The sequence below is a fragment of the Henckelia pumila genome, chromosome 2 (genome assembly GCF_033568475.1).
Source record: "Henckelia pumila isolate YLH828 chromosome 2, ASM3356847v2, whole genome shotgun sequence".
Taxonomy (NCBI): Eukaryota; Viridiplantae; Streptophyta; class Magnoliopsida; order Lamiales; family Gesneriaceae; genus Henckelia; species Henckelia pumila.
Window position 1 is genome coordinate 126,102,737 of NC_133121.1, and position 16,561 is coordinate 126,119,297.

Genomic DNA, 16,561 nt, shown 5'->3' on the forward strand with positions numbered 1-16,561 from the left:
GGCCTTATATGTGTATAATGCAATCCAGTAGGGAGCATTGATAATTTTTCAACCACATATTTCTTTCCTGATTTATATGTGGTAAGACACATATATTTCTGATTTCCATCAGTTATCGTCTCAGTATCATACCCATGAGAGTATATGTCATTAAAACTCAACAAATTTCTTTTCGATTGTGGTGAATATAAAGCATCATTTATCAGAAATTTTGTACCATTAGGTAACAAAAAATGTGCTTTTCCACAACCTTCAATCAAGTCTACAGGACCTGATATGGTATTCACCATTGTTTTTGTTGGTTTTATTTCCAAGAAATATCTTTCATCTCGCAGAATAGTGTGTGTTGTACCACTATCTGGTATGCAAATTTTCATGATATTATTTCCATGTTTGCTCATAGCATTTTCCATATCAAACTTCACAAAAAAATGCAATAAAGAAAAATTAAGTACAATACAAATGCAAAATATAACATGCTTTATAATACAAGAATGCATGAAAAATACAAATTTGTTACAATATAGTCCCACCAATCTTTTAATCAATGTCTTCGAAATCATTCAAAAAATCTGCAGCATTGAAACTAGTTGAACCAATTAAATGGTCACTATCTTCAACAAAATTGGTCTCTTTTCCTTTCCCCTTTGTCGATTCTTTATAGAGCTTACATAGGTGCTCAGGGGTTCGACAAATATGTGACCAATGTCCTGGAGTGCCACATCTATAACAAACACTCTCAGATCTTTTTGAGTGATTTTCATTTTCACTTGTATTTTCATGCTGCCTTTTTGGTGGGTGGTTCGTGACGTTCTTTTGAGATGAGTTATTGAAATAACTATCTCGATTATTTTCATATCCACGGCCACGACCACGACCGCGATAATTTTTACGTCCACGTCCACGCCCACGCCCACTTCCTCGACCTCGTCCACGACCAAAATCTGGTCTATGCCTTTGATTTTGGTTTTCATTTTTCATTTCGACATTTGCTTCAGGAAATGCCGTTGATCCAGTGGGTCGGGATTGATGATTTCTTATTAATAATTCGTTGTTCTTTTCCGCCACAAGAAGACATGCAATGAGCTCAGAATATCTCGTAAAACCACGCACTCTATACTGTTGCTGTAAAGTTATATTTGATGCGTGAAAAGTGGAAAACGTTTTCTCAAGCATTTCCATCTCTGTGACTTGAAGTCCACAGAATTTTAATTGCGAGACTATTCGATACATTGCAGAATTATATTCACTGACTTTTTTAAAGTCTTGGATTCTCAACGAATTCCATTCATCACGGGCGGTCGGAAGTATCACTTCCCTTATATGCTCAAATCTTTCTTTCAACCCTTTCCATAAAATCATTGGGTCTTTTTCTGTGAGATACTCACATTTCAACCCTTCATCAAGATGTCGGCGTAAGAAAATCATTGCCTTTGCTTTATCTTGTGAGGTTGATATATTAATTTCTTTGATTGTATCACTTAGACCCAATGACTCAAGATGCATTTCTACATCGAGAGTCCATGGCATATAATTCTTTCCAGTGATATCGAGCGCAACGAATTCAATCTTTGCCAAATTTGACATGGTGACTAGAAAAATAACAATGCATTTTATTAGTTAATTTCCATTAATATGACAATACAAAATAATGGATAAACGATGAGTACAAGTAAGTGTACAAATAGAGAAAAAGCATGTGGTGGAAAATCGCTGGTGAGTACAAAACTCGTGAGCATGATGATCATAATCGTTATGAAAGATATCCTTAGAAAAGCCAAAAACTCCATCTTCTTCTTTTTCGAAAAAAACCGAGGAGAAAATGTTTTGAGATGAAGAATGAATTTTGGTGTGATTGAAAATGAGTTTGAGTGAACATATTTATAGGCAAAAAACTAGCCGTTTATGACCGTTTGTGACCGTTGAGGGTAAGAAAAAAATGATTATGTGTTGAATAAAAATTCGTGATAATTATGTGATGCGTATAATGATAATCATAATTAAATATACGCAATAAAATATATATCATATCACGTTATTATAAGGTCAGTGTCCTAGACAACCTCTTATATAATAACATGAAATTATATATTGATATAGTTAGTATATATACATGTATCATATCACGTTATTGTTTAAAAACCTTAGAGGCTTTTATACTTGTCGTATCCCTTACCGGGAGTGTGGGATGTCGTCTTAACATCCTCCCAGGATTTATAACAAGTTTTTAAAAACTAATTTTTTTTCATAACATGATAATATATATTAAATATATACACAATAAACAATAAAATAATTATTCTTACTTGTTGAATATTTTTGACTTCTTCTTGTATTTTGGATCGTCGGAAAATATAGAGAACCTTCAAGCGATCGTGCTGATAACGTGTTGTGAAAAAATAAAAATTTACGGTAAAAAATAAATATTCCAAAACTCAAAATATATCAAACTCTACACTTTATAATATTTTTCTCTCAACTTCAATTGTATTTTTCATCACAAATGAAGACCTATTTATAGATCCACATTTGAGATTAGTCCAAAAATAAATACATCATCATCTACATCATCACACACTAATTTTTCACATTTTACAACTCAATATTCAACATTCAACATTCAATATTCAACATAATATTAATAATAATAATATTTTTCAACAATGGGATCAGTTGATCATCACGTGCAGCTTATTACTGGTTTCATAAAAATGGCAATCCTAGTACTCCAGTTATTCGCCTTAAAATCATCATCACTTTTCCGGATAGCGAAGCCCAACTGTATCCATCGTTGTGGCGACATATATATCCCATATCCTTTCGGCACCACAGAAAACTGTAGCCAACACTCTGATTTCTTGGTCACTTGTAACCATACTTTCAGCCCCCCAAAACTTTTCCTGCAGCAAGACTTGGCAATAGAAATCTTGAACATATCACTAGATGGCCAACTTCGTATTTTACAGCCCATAGCACGCGATTGTTACTCTAAAGATGGCACTCGAATATCTGGCAGATCTTATGATGATGGTGATAATGAGTGGATAAAGTTGCCCTCCTACCTTACAGTCAATAAAAATCACACTAAGTTCTTTGTTGTGGGATGTGATAAGCTTGGCATTGCGTACGACCAGTGGCCGCAGGATCAGAGTTGTCAAACAACTTGCTTTGTACGGTGTAATGATACAGAGTTTTCGATACAACAGGATTTGAAAGAAGGTTCTTGCAATTTGGGTTTCGGTTGTTGTCGGAGAGATTTTCCTGATGAAGTTTCGGTGATTGGATTGGAATTTTTGAGCTTGATCAGTGATTATACTTCAGTTGATGCGTTCAATAATTGCGGCTATGCTTTTCTTGTGGAAGAAACTGGGTTTAGTTTTTCAACAGAAAACCTTAGAAACTTGAACAGAGTGGAGAAGCTTCCTATGGTGGTTGATTGGACTTTTAGGAATGGAACATGCAATGAATCTCAAGCAAATTCCTCGGGTTTTGGATGCGAGAGCCACGGTTCCGAGTGTTACACGCCTGGTAATGGTCGTGGATATTGATGGGTATAAATATATTTTTTAATATACTTTTTATATATAAATTAATAGAGTGGGTCGATTTGCGAGAATAATATTTTTAAAGGACTAATTCTTAATTTTATAGTCCTGGGTGATTAAATTGCATTTTTTGAGCCTAGGAGGGTTAGTGTGCAATTTAGCTCAATTTTGCCTATAAATAGGAGTGAATCTCTTCATTTCAAAGTAAGTGACTATTTAGCTTAAAAAAGTTCTCTGCTCTCCTGTTTTGTGTGGAGGTGATCGCTGACTTGAGCGTCGGAGGGTTTTCGCCGGATGACCACCCGGCGCCTCTAACGTGTGTTCGTGAATCAGGTGACAGCTCAAAAGGAAGACGTGCGACTTCTTCAGGTGACCGAAGGAGTAGGAGATCACGAGATCGTTCCCATCTGTAGGTGACCGAAGAAGCAGGAGACCAGGAGGACGTACGACTTCCTATTTTATTTGCTGAATAGGGACATAATTATTTCGCCCGCATCAGATTGGCGCCGTCTGTGGGAAAGCCACCTATCCACTAGAGATGCAAACACGATCACATGCCATCCGTAACACTGAAGGTGGACGGGAGCTCCCGCCTCCTAACCACCTGCCGCAAGAGGAGTTTCTGATCACCCCAAATGCCTTGAAATCCATGTTGTAGGAAGCTGCCTCACGTGCGGTCGCGGAGGCCATGACACATTTTTTGGCAACGCAACAGCATAACTTGGAAAACAATCCAAATGTAAATGGTGAATTACCTCATCCTCAATACCAAGAAAGGAGACGCACACTAGAAGAAGAAGTTGGAACGAACAGGGTACCAAACCCCAGTGCAAGAAGGGAAACAATGTTCCATGAGGAGGAGGTAAATAGCCACGGGCCCGTGCGCCCCGGAATTCGGACTGAGGAGAGAGGAGAAAGTGCTCTAGCAATCTTACAAGCCCGGCGTAGCCCATTCACTACTGCTATCTTAGCCGAGATACTGACAGCTGGAGTAAAAATAGCAAGTCTGCCAGAGTACGATGGTTCAGGAGATCCTCAGGATCATCTCGATAGGTTTTATGCAAAAGCCGATCTATATGACTTAAGTGATGCCGCGTACTGCAAAATCTTCCGTACTACGCTGACTAATCGCGCACTGGCGTGGTTCAATAAACTCCCGGCAGGAAGCATTGCAAGCCTGGAACAACTTACTCAGCGTTTTCTTCATCAGTTCTCCATTAATCGAAAATACCCTAAGACTGCATCATATCTGTTCTCGGTTGTGCAAAAAAAAGGAGAGAGCTTGAGAGAGTATGTGCAACGTTTCACTCAGGCTGTTCACGAAGTCCCGCATGTCAATCATGATCTCTTGGCAGGAATTATGCAACAAAACCTCCGTCATCGGAAGTTTAAGGAATCCATAGCGGGAAAACCCCCAAGCACCTTGGAAGAATTACTAGAAAGAGCCGAGAAGTATATACGCATTGAGGAGACTATCGAACCACGCTATTTAGGGAAAAGAAAAAAGAGAAGAAGAAAAACCAAGAGAAGGCCGAAAAGAAGAGAAACGAGGATTCCAAGGCCCTCGTCTTCAGCAGGTACCCCTAAATACGCGCTTGGCTGATATATTGGTGGTTTCGGAAAAGCAAGGTTTGCTGCAACCTACGAGGCCAATGAAAGACAACCCAAAGCGACTGAAATCTGACAAGTATTGCCACTTTCACAAAGACAAAGGACATTCTACCGAAGAATGTTATAGTTTGAGAACAGAAATAGAGAAGCTGATCAAACGTGGCTATTTAAAAGACTTTGTGAGTAAGTCTCACCACCAACAACGAGACAACAAGACTTATGAAGACCGCCGAAACAGAGAACCCCCAAAGAATCATGAGAAGCAAGAAAAGCATAATGGAGATTTCCATGAGAACATGCCGACTGGAGGGGTTATCGCTGTTATAATCGGGGGACCAGCTTGCGGAGATTCAAATAGAGCAAGGAAGACTCTTCTGCGTAATGATTCTAGGGGGAATCACTGTCCTCACCCTAACCAAGCCCAAGTCGCGTGTGAAATATCAAAAATATCAAAAGAAATGACATTCACTGAGTCAGATAGGGAATACCCTTTAGTTGAGCACAATGACGCATTGGTTGTCTCCGCTACAATATCCAACTTCTGGGTGAAAAAGATGCTGGTTGACTCAGGCAGTTCAGCAGATATCATTTTTCTTAATGCATTTGTTAAAATGGGGATAGACAATTCACAGCTAACGCCCATCAACACCCCTTTAGTTGGATTTTTTGGAGAAGTAGTGGAAGCACTAGGAGAGATCACACTTCCTCTCTCGCTAGGATTGTATACGAGAAGAGTTACAAAAATGGTAAATTTCTTTGTAGTAAATGCATCCTCTGCATATAACGTGATACTGGGGCGCCCGAGTCTAAATATGTTCCAAGCCATAGGATCAACCTATCATATAAAGTTGAAGTTTCCAACGTCAAAAGGAGTTGGAGAGGCTGTTGGTGATAGCAGGTTGGCTCGGGAGTGTCATGCTAACATCCTGCGAGACCCAGCCAATTGCAAGAAAAGGTCAAGGGTGGACGAGATATCAACTCAGAAGAGAAGGCATCCACAGACAGATGAGCCCAAAAATGATAGAATACATACTATCGATAGTGAAGTCGAGAAAGTAAAACACTTAAAGGCAACCGAAGCGCTCAAAAGAATAGAGGTAACTCCAGGAAGTCCCGGTAGAACTCTTAAGATTGGAACGGAGATGCCTGCTGAAGTAGAACAGATGATAACAATGTTCCTCAGGGAAAATGCAGATGTGTTTGCCTGGGAAGGTGAAACCTTACCAGGAATACCTCATGAGTATGCCCTCCATCAACTTAATGTGGACCCCAGGATGAAGCCAGTAAAGCAAAAGAAACAATATTTTGGAGCAGAAAAGAACAAACATATTACGGCCGAAGTAGAAAAACTGGTGAAGACCAAGTATGTCAGGCCAATCTCCTATCCTGAATGGCTAGCAAATGTGGTGCTTGTTCCCAAACCCGGAGGTAAGTGGCGTCTATGCATAGACTTCACCGATTTAAACAAGGCTTGCCCCAAAGATCTCTTTCCACTTGCCACGAATAGATTTGTTGGTTGATTCCACCGCCGGATGTGAGTTGCTCAGTTTTTTGGATGCTTACCAAGGGTACAATCAGATAGGTTTAGCTCCTGAAGATCAAGAAAAAGCAAGCTTCATTACTGATCAAGGTATCTATTGCTATGAAGTAATGCCTTTTGGGTTGAAAAATGCTGGGGCCACGTATCAAAGATTGGTAAACAAAATGTTCGAGAAATTGATCAGGCGGAGTATGGAGGTCTATATCGATGATATGTTGATAAAAAGCGTTATAGCTCTCAAGCATGTGGAAGATCTCAAAGAATGTTTTGAGATATTGAGGAAATACAAAATGAAGTTAAACCCCGAAAAATGTGCTTTTGGGGTTCGAGGAGGAAAATTCTTAGGATACATGGTTTTCCAGCGAGGAATAGAGGCGAACCCTGAGAAAATTAAAGCAATCCTAAGCATGGCGCCCCCAAAGAGCATAAAAGGGATGCAGGAGTTAGCAGGAAGGATGGCCGCCTTGAACCGTTTTATTTCCAGATCGGCTGACAGAGGGTTGCCATTCTTCAAAGTCCTAAGGTAGGGAAAATGTTTTCGTTGGACCGAAGAATGTCAGCATGCTTTCGAAGACTTAAAAAAGTACTTAGCGGCATCACCATTGCTCGTGAAACCAAGAGACGGAGATACACTTTTACTCTACTTGGCAATATCGACTGAATCAATCAGCGCAGTTCTGACGGTGGACAGGGAACGAGAACATAAACACGTGTACTACATAAGCAAAGTACTGCAAGGCGCCGAGCTCCGATACACTAACATCGATAAGATGACCTTAGCATTAGTAGTTGAAGGAAGAAAGCTGCTTCCCTACTTTTCATCCCACCAGGTGGTCGCTCTAACAAATCACCCTTTGAAGAGAATATTGTCCAGCCCAGAGGCGTCTGGAAGGATGACCAAATGGGCCGTCGAGCTAAGTGAGTATGAGATTGAATATCAGCAACGCCCCGCCATTAAAGCACAAGTTCTAGCAGACTTCATAGTAGAAATAGAAACCAATGGCGCAGGAGTTTCAGCTCCCACTTGGACGATCCACGTAGATGGATCCTCCACGTCCGGAGGGAGTGGAGCAGGAGTGTTAGTAGAGAGTCCACAGGGAGATCAGTTCCAGTACGCCATAAAATTTCAGTTTCCAACATCAAACAATGAAGCAGAATACGAAGCACTTATCATGGGAATAGAACTGGCTTTAGCGGCAGGGGCTGGAAAGCTGATCGCCTATAGCGATTCACAACTCATAGTCAATCAAGTTCAAGGGAACTATGAAGCCAAATAAGATAGTATGAAGGAGTACTTATCAAAAGTGAAGGACCTTCTTGTTCGTTTAGAGAATTTTGAAATCAAACAAATTTCTCGAGCTGAAAATGAAATAGTAGATCAACTGGCCAAATTCGGCAGCTCCGCGACATGAATTAATAGCAGGACAATTACGTTCATCACGTGTGATAAAAAGGAAATAGGAACTGGAAGTCTTAACATCCTGTGTGCAAATCAGAGTGAGCCAAGTTGGAAGGATGAAATCATCAAGTACCTGTCAGAAGGAGAACTTCCCCCAGAGCAGTACAAAGCAAGAAATCTTAGGGTAAGAGCCGCTCGATTCACTCTAATAGACGGAGAACTGTACAAGAGGGGGTACTCTCAGCCATACTTGAAATGTCTTGCACCTGCTCAGGCAGACTGCGTACTCAGGGAAATCCACAAAGGAATTTGTGGAAACCATTTGGGAGGTAAAGCGTTGGCAGGAAAAGCACTCCGACAAGGATACTTTTGGCCTACGATGAGGCAAGATGCGCTCGAGCTAGTAAAACGATGTAGGCCGTGTCAAGAACATGCTAATCTTCAGCATCTACCAGCAACACCGCTTCAACCACTCGAAAGCCCATTGCCTTTTGCTCAATGGGGAGTGGAACTAGTAGGGCCTTTTCCTCTCGCTGCAGGGCAAAGAAAGTTTCTCATCGTAGCTTTCGACTACTTTAATAAATGGGTCGAAGCAGAGCCACTTGCGAAATTTTTTGAGAAAGAGGTGATTAATTTTCTATGGAAAAATATAGTTTGCCGATTCGGAATTTCGAGAGCACTAGTGTTTGACAACGACACTCAATTTTCCGGTGCCAAGTTGAGGGAATGGTGCCTAGGGCTGTCCATCCAACAATTCTTCACTTCCATCGGGCATCCACAAGCCAACGGACAGACCGAAGTAACCAATCGAACTATCCTACAATATATCAAGACTCGAATTGGGGAGGCCAAGGGAAAATGGGTTGACGAACTACCCAGTGTCCTGTGGGCATACAGGACCACTCCGCAAAGCTCGACAGGAGAATCTCCGTTCAGCCTGGCCTATGGGGCCGAAGCCATTGCCCCTGCAGAAATTGGAGAAGAATCACTAAGGATAAAGCATTACAATGCAGAGGGAAACCAGCAGGATTTACGGGCATCCCTAGACCTCATTGAGGAGCTTAGAGAAGGGGCATCAGTACGAGCCGCAAGGCACAGAGCACAGATGTCAAGGGTGTATGGCCACCGAGTAAAACAACGAACTTTCCAGGTGGGAGACCTGGTAATGAGAAGAGCCGATGTCCTACACCCCGTAGGAAAGCTGGATCCAAAGTGGGAAGGACCATATAAAGTAATCAAAATCGCCCGAGAAGGAGCTTATCGCCTTCAGCATTCGAACGGGAAGGTGTTGCCTAGAACATGGAATGTGGCAAACTTAGAAATATTTCCAGTAACCCATAGCTGCTTTTCCTTTTTAGCTAAGTAACAAGAGTAATAGTTCCGTAGTTGTAATACATTTTCATATTAATAAAAGTTTTTGTAAAAGCATCGCATCATGCTTTCTCCCTTCACAAAACTACATGAGCAAATCACACATGTTTATTCATGTACTTAAAGCATTTTTAATTGTCACTAAACCCTGGTCGTCAAAAAACAAGTCACCTAAAGCATAAGAGGCCAGCCCAGCCCAGCCCAGCCCAGCTAAGGTACTTTGACACTGTAAGAGGTCAAGACGAATAGGAAGCCCCCACCACCCATGAGGTAGGTGTGCGCTTTTCCAAGAGACACGACAAACCTTGGGAACCTGATCAATTCCCAAGTACTAGCGAGAGTATAACAATAAGGAAATATTTCGAAGCAAGCATAGAATAAACCAAGATATATAGCAAAATATAACAAAAACCATCTCCAAAAAACAGACACAAAGTATAAAAACATCGGAATATCGCTCTCGCAGGAGCTGGAAAGAGACTATGATAGAAATTCCAAAAAACGCAAAATCGTCTAAAGGACAACTCTCTACACATGAAATAAATATCATGGAACACCAGGAGCATCATCTCCCTGGAGGGAGTTCAAAGCCTCTATAATCTCGAAGTCACCAAAATCATTAAGGGGCGCAGCTACCCTCGGCATATCAGAGGGTCCCATGTCCGGATCTGGAAAACCAGGGCCAATCATCTTGACCACATTCTCCGAAACATGCTGCTCGCGAAGAATTCGGCGGCTCTCCAGTATCAACTCATCGTGAATCGCATAGGCACGCCGAAAAACTTCCTCCTCAAAAGCAGCGGAGGCGCAAAACGATTCAACAGCCCTCTCCTCCAAACTCCTCTGCAACTGCAACCCCGGAGGGGAAGACAAAAACCCAGCTCCAGTCTGCACCTCAGTATAGTGCCTCTCATAAAGAGCACTAAGCTCAGAACGAAGAGTCTCCCCCTTCTTTTCCTTCACACCAAGCTTCTCCGGCCACTGACGGAGTTCTTCCTTAATGCTAGCATTCTCCCCTCCCAAACGGAGAATCTCCTCCTCAACACCAAAAAATGGAGCAAATCACGAAACAAAGAATAAAAAAAACAGGGAAGAAGAAAAGTGCCGAAGAAAAATAGTGGAGAAACCACCAAGAAATGCAAATATGAGCTTTGCGCAAACACATCCACCTGAAATCGATTGGCAACTCACCTTTGATAGGTTGTAATCGACGTCATGGAAAAAAGAAAAGAAAAGAAGGAGACAAAGAAACACAAATTTGTATCAAGCAGAATGGATATAAAATATAAAGAATGCGTAAACGGAGGAAGAAAGCAAGAATGCTACCTGCCATTTTGGGGAAGAACAATATAATAAAGAATTGAGGTACACTATCTTTTTATAGTGGCCACGTGAAACCCTAAAAGTAAGGTGTTTTATGGTGTAAGTGAGTGTAAAGTGAAAATATTGCACTCTTAATAAAAAAAAAAAATAAGAGGGAGAGAGTAAATAATAGTAATAACGTACTCTCGACCATCTTCAATAAAATTGTAGCTACTCAAGAGTAGGGGGCCTATATTTTTTAATATACTTTTTATATATAAATTAATAGAGTGGGTCAATTTGCGAGAATAATATTTTTAAAGGACTAATTCTTAATTTTGTAGTCCTGGGTGATTAAATTGCATTTTTTGAGCCTAGGAGGGTTAGCGTGCAATTTAGCTCAATTTTGCCTATAAATAAGAGTGAATCTCTTCATTTCAAAGTAACTGACTCTTTAGCTTAAAAAAGCTCTCTGCTCTCCTGTTTTGTGTGGAGGTGATCGCTGACTTGAGCGTCGGAGGGTTTTCACCGAGTGACCATCCGGCGCCTCTAACATGTGTTCGTGAATCAGGTGACAGCCCAAAAGGAAGACGTGCGACTTCTTCAGGTGACCGAAGAAGTAGGAGATCAGGAGATCGTTCCCATCTGTAGGTGACCGAAGAAGCAGGAGACCAGGAAAACGTACGACTTCCTATTTTATTTGCTGAATAGGGACATAGTTATTTCGCCCGCATCAGATATCAATGTTCTTGCAAAAAGGGTTATCAAGGATATCCATATCTTATTGATGGCTGCAAAGGTATGTTTTATCCTTCTCTCATTTTGCCATTGCTTTTATTACTGCAAATGCACACCTATCAACATTTTTGTGCAGATATCGATGAATGCCAAGATCCAAGCCAGCGGAACAAGTGCGAAAGGGGACATTTATGTAAGAATCTGGATGGAAGTTTTGAATGCCCTTGCCCCAAGGGGTATCGTGGTGATGGGAGAAGAGATGGAACCGGTTGCATTCGGGGCGAATCACTCCTATATAAACTTGCTGCAGGTTAATTTCAAATAACTTGGGAGTCCCTTGTATGGATAAAAATGAGCTTAAATGGTTCTTGTTTTAATTCCTTGTTGAAATTTTCATACAGGGATTGCTGTAGGAGTCACTGCACTGCTGTTAACCGTCAGCTTCTTGTACGTGGAATGCAAAAGAAGGAGATTAATCAAGATGAAGCAAAAGTTTTTTCTTCGAAATGGTGGCCATTTATTACAAGAAAAGCTCTCTAAGAAAGAGAGATCAGTACCAGATATGGCAAAGATTTTTAGTCATTCCGAGCTACTGAAGGCCACAAATAACTTCCATGACAGCATGATCGCTGGCCAAGGAGGCTTTGACACTGTATACAAAGGTTTCTTACCAGATAACAGAATAGTGGGCATCAAGAAATCCAAACACGTCGACCCAAATCAAGTCGAGCAATTTGTCAATGAAGTTATTTTTCTTTCTCAAATCAACCACAGGAACATAGTCAAGTTCATCGGTTGCTGCTTCGATACTGAAGTCCCACTTCTAGTATATGAATTCATGGGCAACGGCACTCTTTCCGAACACATACACAATCAGGCAAAGGCCCCATCTCTGTTTTGGGGTTTGCGTTTAAGAATAGCATCAGAAACGGCAGAAGTGCTCTCATATTTGCACTCTGCAGCTTCGACTCCAATCATACATAGAGACATCAAGCCTGCAAATATACTTTTAGATGACAATCTGACAGCAAAAGTGGCTGATTTTGGAGCTTCAAGATTTGTTCCCGTGGACCAAACTCAGTTATCTACTATGGTGCAGGGCACGTTGGGATATCTTGATCCCGAGTACATGAAAACGAACCAACTGACCGAGAAAAGTGATGTTTATAGCTTCGGAGTAGTCCTCTTGTAGCTACTAACAGGCAAGAAGGCCATAAACTATGCTAGGCCAGAGAATCAACACAACTTCGCAAAATTTTTCCTGCCCGTACTAAAACAAGATCGGTTATTCCAAATTCTGGACGACAATATTGTGTGTGAATGGAATGAGGAGCAGCTAATAGAAATTGCCAGGCTTGCAGAAAGATGCTTAAATCTGAAAGGAGAAGACAGGCCTAGTATGAAAGACGTAGCGAGAGAACTCGAGGCACTGATACTAAGAGGAAACCATTCGTTAGTTCAAATAGATGATGTTGAATCCTTGAAGCTTGATGAGGGATTTAGTGATCATCATCATGCCAAATATTGTTATCAGAGCAATAGCAGAACAAGCAAAAGCTCGAGGGTTCATATCTCATCGCCCATGAGCAGCATGGAGAGATGAATATGTTAGTATATATTGGAGCTGCTATTACTGAGTGTTGAATTGAAGATGGGAAATAGCAGCACAAGCAGAAGCTTGAGGGTTCATATCTCATCGCCCATGGAGAGGTGAACATGTTAGTGTTGGAGCTGCTATCACTAGTGTGGCATGCATATAAGAGAATGTACGTTTACACCATGCGTTATAATTAGACATTGTAATTTACATTTTTTTGTTAGATAGGATCCACGCAACGACTGTTTATTTGGGTTGATATGATTGAAAGTTGGATAAATAACATTGTGGTCATTTAAATATTTGAGTAAAATATGAAATAGTATTAAGTTAATAATATTATGTTTGATTTGATTCATTAAATTTATGGTAACCTATCACTTTTCTCATTTTTTCAACAATTAAAATATAAAGGATATATCCTAATTTTAATTTATTGATAAGTAATCAAAACACAAAATTAACTCAATGAGACAAAAAAAAATTAAAATCGTATAACACTCTTGTGACTCCTTTTTTTTTTTTTTTTTTTTTTACTCTTGTGTGACATTTTTTTTTTTCATTTTTTTGTGCAGGAAGTGAAAATGTTACATTATATATATAGTACATTAATAAAAAATGGATGAAAATCAGGAACCAATTAACAATAGTAATGCTAGCCATTATGCAACTAAATAGTAACATCTTATCTCCCACCAGTATGCATCGGTACAATAATGTGATCTCTAAGGCTATCATATGTATTGCTGGTGCTGCAATATGTACCATTTCCATCGACAAAGGGATTGGATCCCTCCCCAAGCAAGGATTCCATCTCTTCTTCAGTATGTTTGGTGTGAGGCCACGAGTGTGCGTGTGCTCCAGCTCTAAGCCCTTCGAGTTCCATGGCGACTTCTTTCATACTCGGCCTATCGTCCCCATTTACATGTAAGCAACCCTTTGCAAGCATAGCAACTTCTGTTAGTTGCACACTATTTGCCTTGGACAAGATGTTATCGTCAAGAATTTCGACTAAACTTCCTTGTTTCAGTTTGTAGAGGAAAAAGTAGGCTAAGTTCTTCTCCAACTCTGGCTTATCAAAGCTTAAAGCCTGCCTGCCTGTTAGTAGCTCCGCCAAAACTACACCGAAGCTATAAACATCACTTTTCTCGGTCAGTTGGTTTGTTTGCATGTATTCAGGATCAAGGTATCCGAAAGTTCCTTGCACCATCGTAGATAACTGAGTTTGATCCACAGGAACCAATCTTGAAGCTCCGAAATCAGCCACTTTTGCTGTGAAATCGTCGTCTAAAAGTATATTTACTGGCTTGATATCTCTATGAACGATTTGAGTTGATGCTGCAGAGTGCAAATATGAGAGCACACCAGCTGTTTCCGTGGCTATTCTTAATCGCATGTCCCAGTCGAGCAAACGCGCCTTTGCCTGATCATGTATGTGTTCTGAGATGGTGCCGTTGCGGATGAATTCGTATACCAGAAGAGGGGCTTCTGTGTCTAAGCAACAACCAAGGAGCCTGACAACATTTTTGTGGTTAATTTGAGAAAGAACAACCACCTCGTTGACGAATTGCTCGACTTGGTTTAGGTCTACTTGTTTGGATTTCTTGATGGCTACTATTCTGTTATCTGGTAAGAAACCTTTGTATACAGTGCCAAAACCTCCTTGGCCAATGATCATACTGTCGTGGAAGTTGTTGGTTGCCTTTTGCAGCTCGGAGGAACTATAAATTTTGGCCACATTGTCAGGTGATCTTTCCTTTTTTGAAAGATTTTCTTGCAACAAATGGCCACCATTTCGAATAAAAAACTTTTGCTTCATCTTGATTAAACTTCTTCTTCTGAGTTCCAAGTACAACAAGCAAGCAGACAATAGCAATATAACTACTCCTAAAGCGATACCTGCTAGCAATTATATATCAAGATGAAATTGTTTATTAGCTCCTTTGATTTATACAGTTCTAGCTTACTCAATAAATTGGAGTATCATTCAATCTAACCTGCAGCAAATTTATAAATGAGTGATTCACCACGAATGCAACCTTTTCCCATTTTTTCCCCATCGCCATGATACCCTTTGGGGCAGACACATGTGAAATCGCCATCCGAGTTACTACAAAAATGAGACTTTTCGCATGTGTTTAGCTCTGGATCTTTACATTCATCGATATTTGATCCTACGCATACCATGGCAACCATCAACGAGATACGGATTCCCTCGGTAACCACTTTTGCAAGAACACCGATATCCATAACCATTAACGGGCTTGTAGCACTCGGACTGGTTGCTCGCACACGCATAACTCAGACGAATTTGCCATTGCTTGCCGGCATGTCTCATTCCCAATAGCCCAATCGGCCAACATTGGAAGCTTCTCCACACTGTTCAAGTTTGTAAGATTTCTCGACCAAAAGCTAAAGTAGGTTTCCTCAACAACAAAAGCATGACTGCAATTATTAAAATCTTTAACCAAAGTATAATTAAAATAGCTACTCAGAGTCACCCTCACGCTCTGAACTTGCTTAGGAATAGAAGTTTGACAGCAACCTATACCCGAGCAAGACCCTGGTTCCAAATCATTTTCATCATAACAGATTGCAGTACACCCGGTAGTGTAACTCCCGTCGATCCGTGTGCCGGATACAAATCCATGGGCGTCACATCCCACAATAGTGAACTTGTTGCGAGTGTTGTTCACTGTTATGTATGTGGGCAAGCTTATCCAGGCCGCTGTGGATGTCCGTGTAGTTGTGTTAATGTCGTTGAGAGCATAACAGTCGTGCGCTATGAACTGCAGGATGCGGAGCTGGCCGTCGAGTGATATGTCCAAGATTTCTACGGAGGAATTTTGCATGAAAAGTTTGGGGGGGTTCCAACTTTTGTTACAGGTGACCCAGAAACTATCGATTTGGTAACATTCTTGAGTGGTGCCAAAAGGATATGGGATGCCTATGTCGCCGCAACGATCGAGACAATTGGGCTTTGCTAATGGTTGTGCGGAGGATAATCTTAAAACAAGAAAAAGCAATGGGAATATTGCCATTTTGAACAAGAACTGAGTTCTATCTGAGGTGGGAAGGGCCCAAATAGTATATGTAATAAATCATATGGTTGAAAGTCTTTTTTTTATTATTTCTTTTTTTTTTGAAAGCTTTTTTTATTATTTTCTAAACATGCAATCAAAGTCCTTTTTTATTTTTACTTTTTTTTAAAAAAAATAATGTTTGATTCGACGTTCCTCAAGTAAAAATTATATAAATTTTCAGAAAGAATGTTTTTAAAATAATCTTTATATTTTCTCGACTGGCCCTTTTCTCAAACTAATTAGGGACTGGTATCCTTTTATTATATGTATAAAGACTGTTTTAACAACAAAGTTTTTGTAAAAAAATAAAAATAATAGAACTATTATTTAATATATATATATATATAAAATAATAACCCACATGCCATATATTTT

At 40.3% G+C, this 16,561-nt stretch overlaps 2 pseudogenes; one reads left to right on the plus strand and one right to left on the minus strand.

The window, feature by feature from the left end:
* The first annotated feature begins 2,547 nt into the window (after positions 1 to 2,547).
* On the plus strand, positions 2,548 to 13,109 carry LOC140878363 (wall-associated receptor kinase 2-like; annotated as a pseudogene).
* Positions 13,110 to 13,788: 679 nt separating this feature from the next.
* LOC140878364 (wall-associated receptor kinase 2-like) lies at positions 13,789 to 16,144 on the minus strand (annotated as a pseudogene).
* Positions 16,145 to 16,561: the final 417 nt, after the last annotated feature.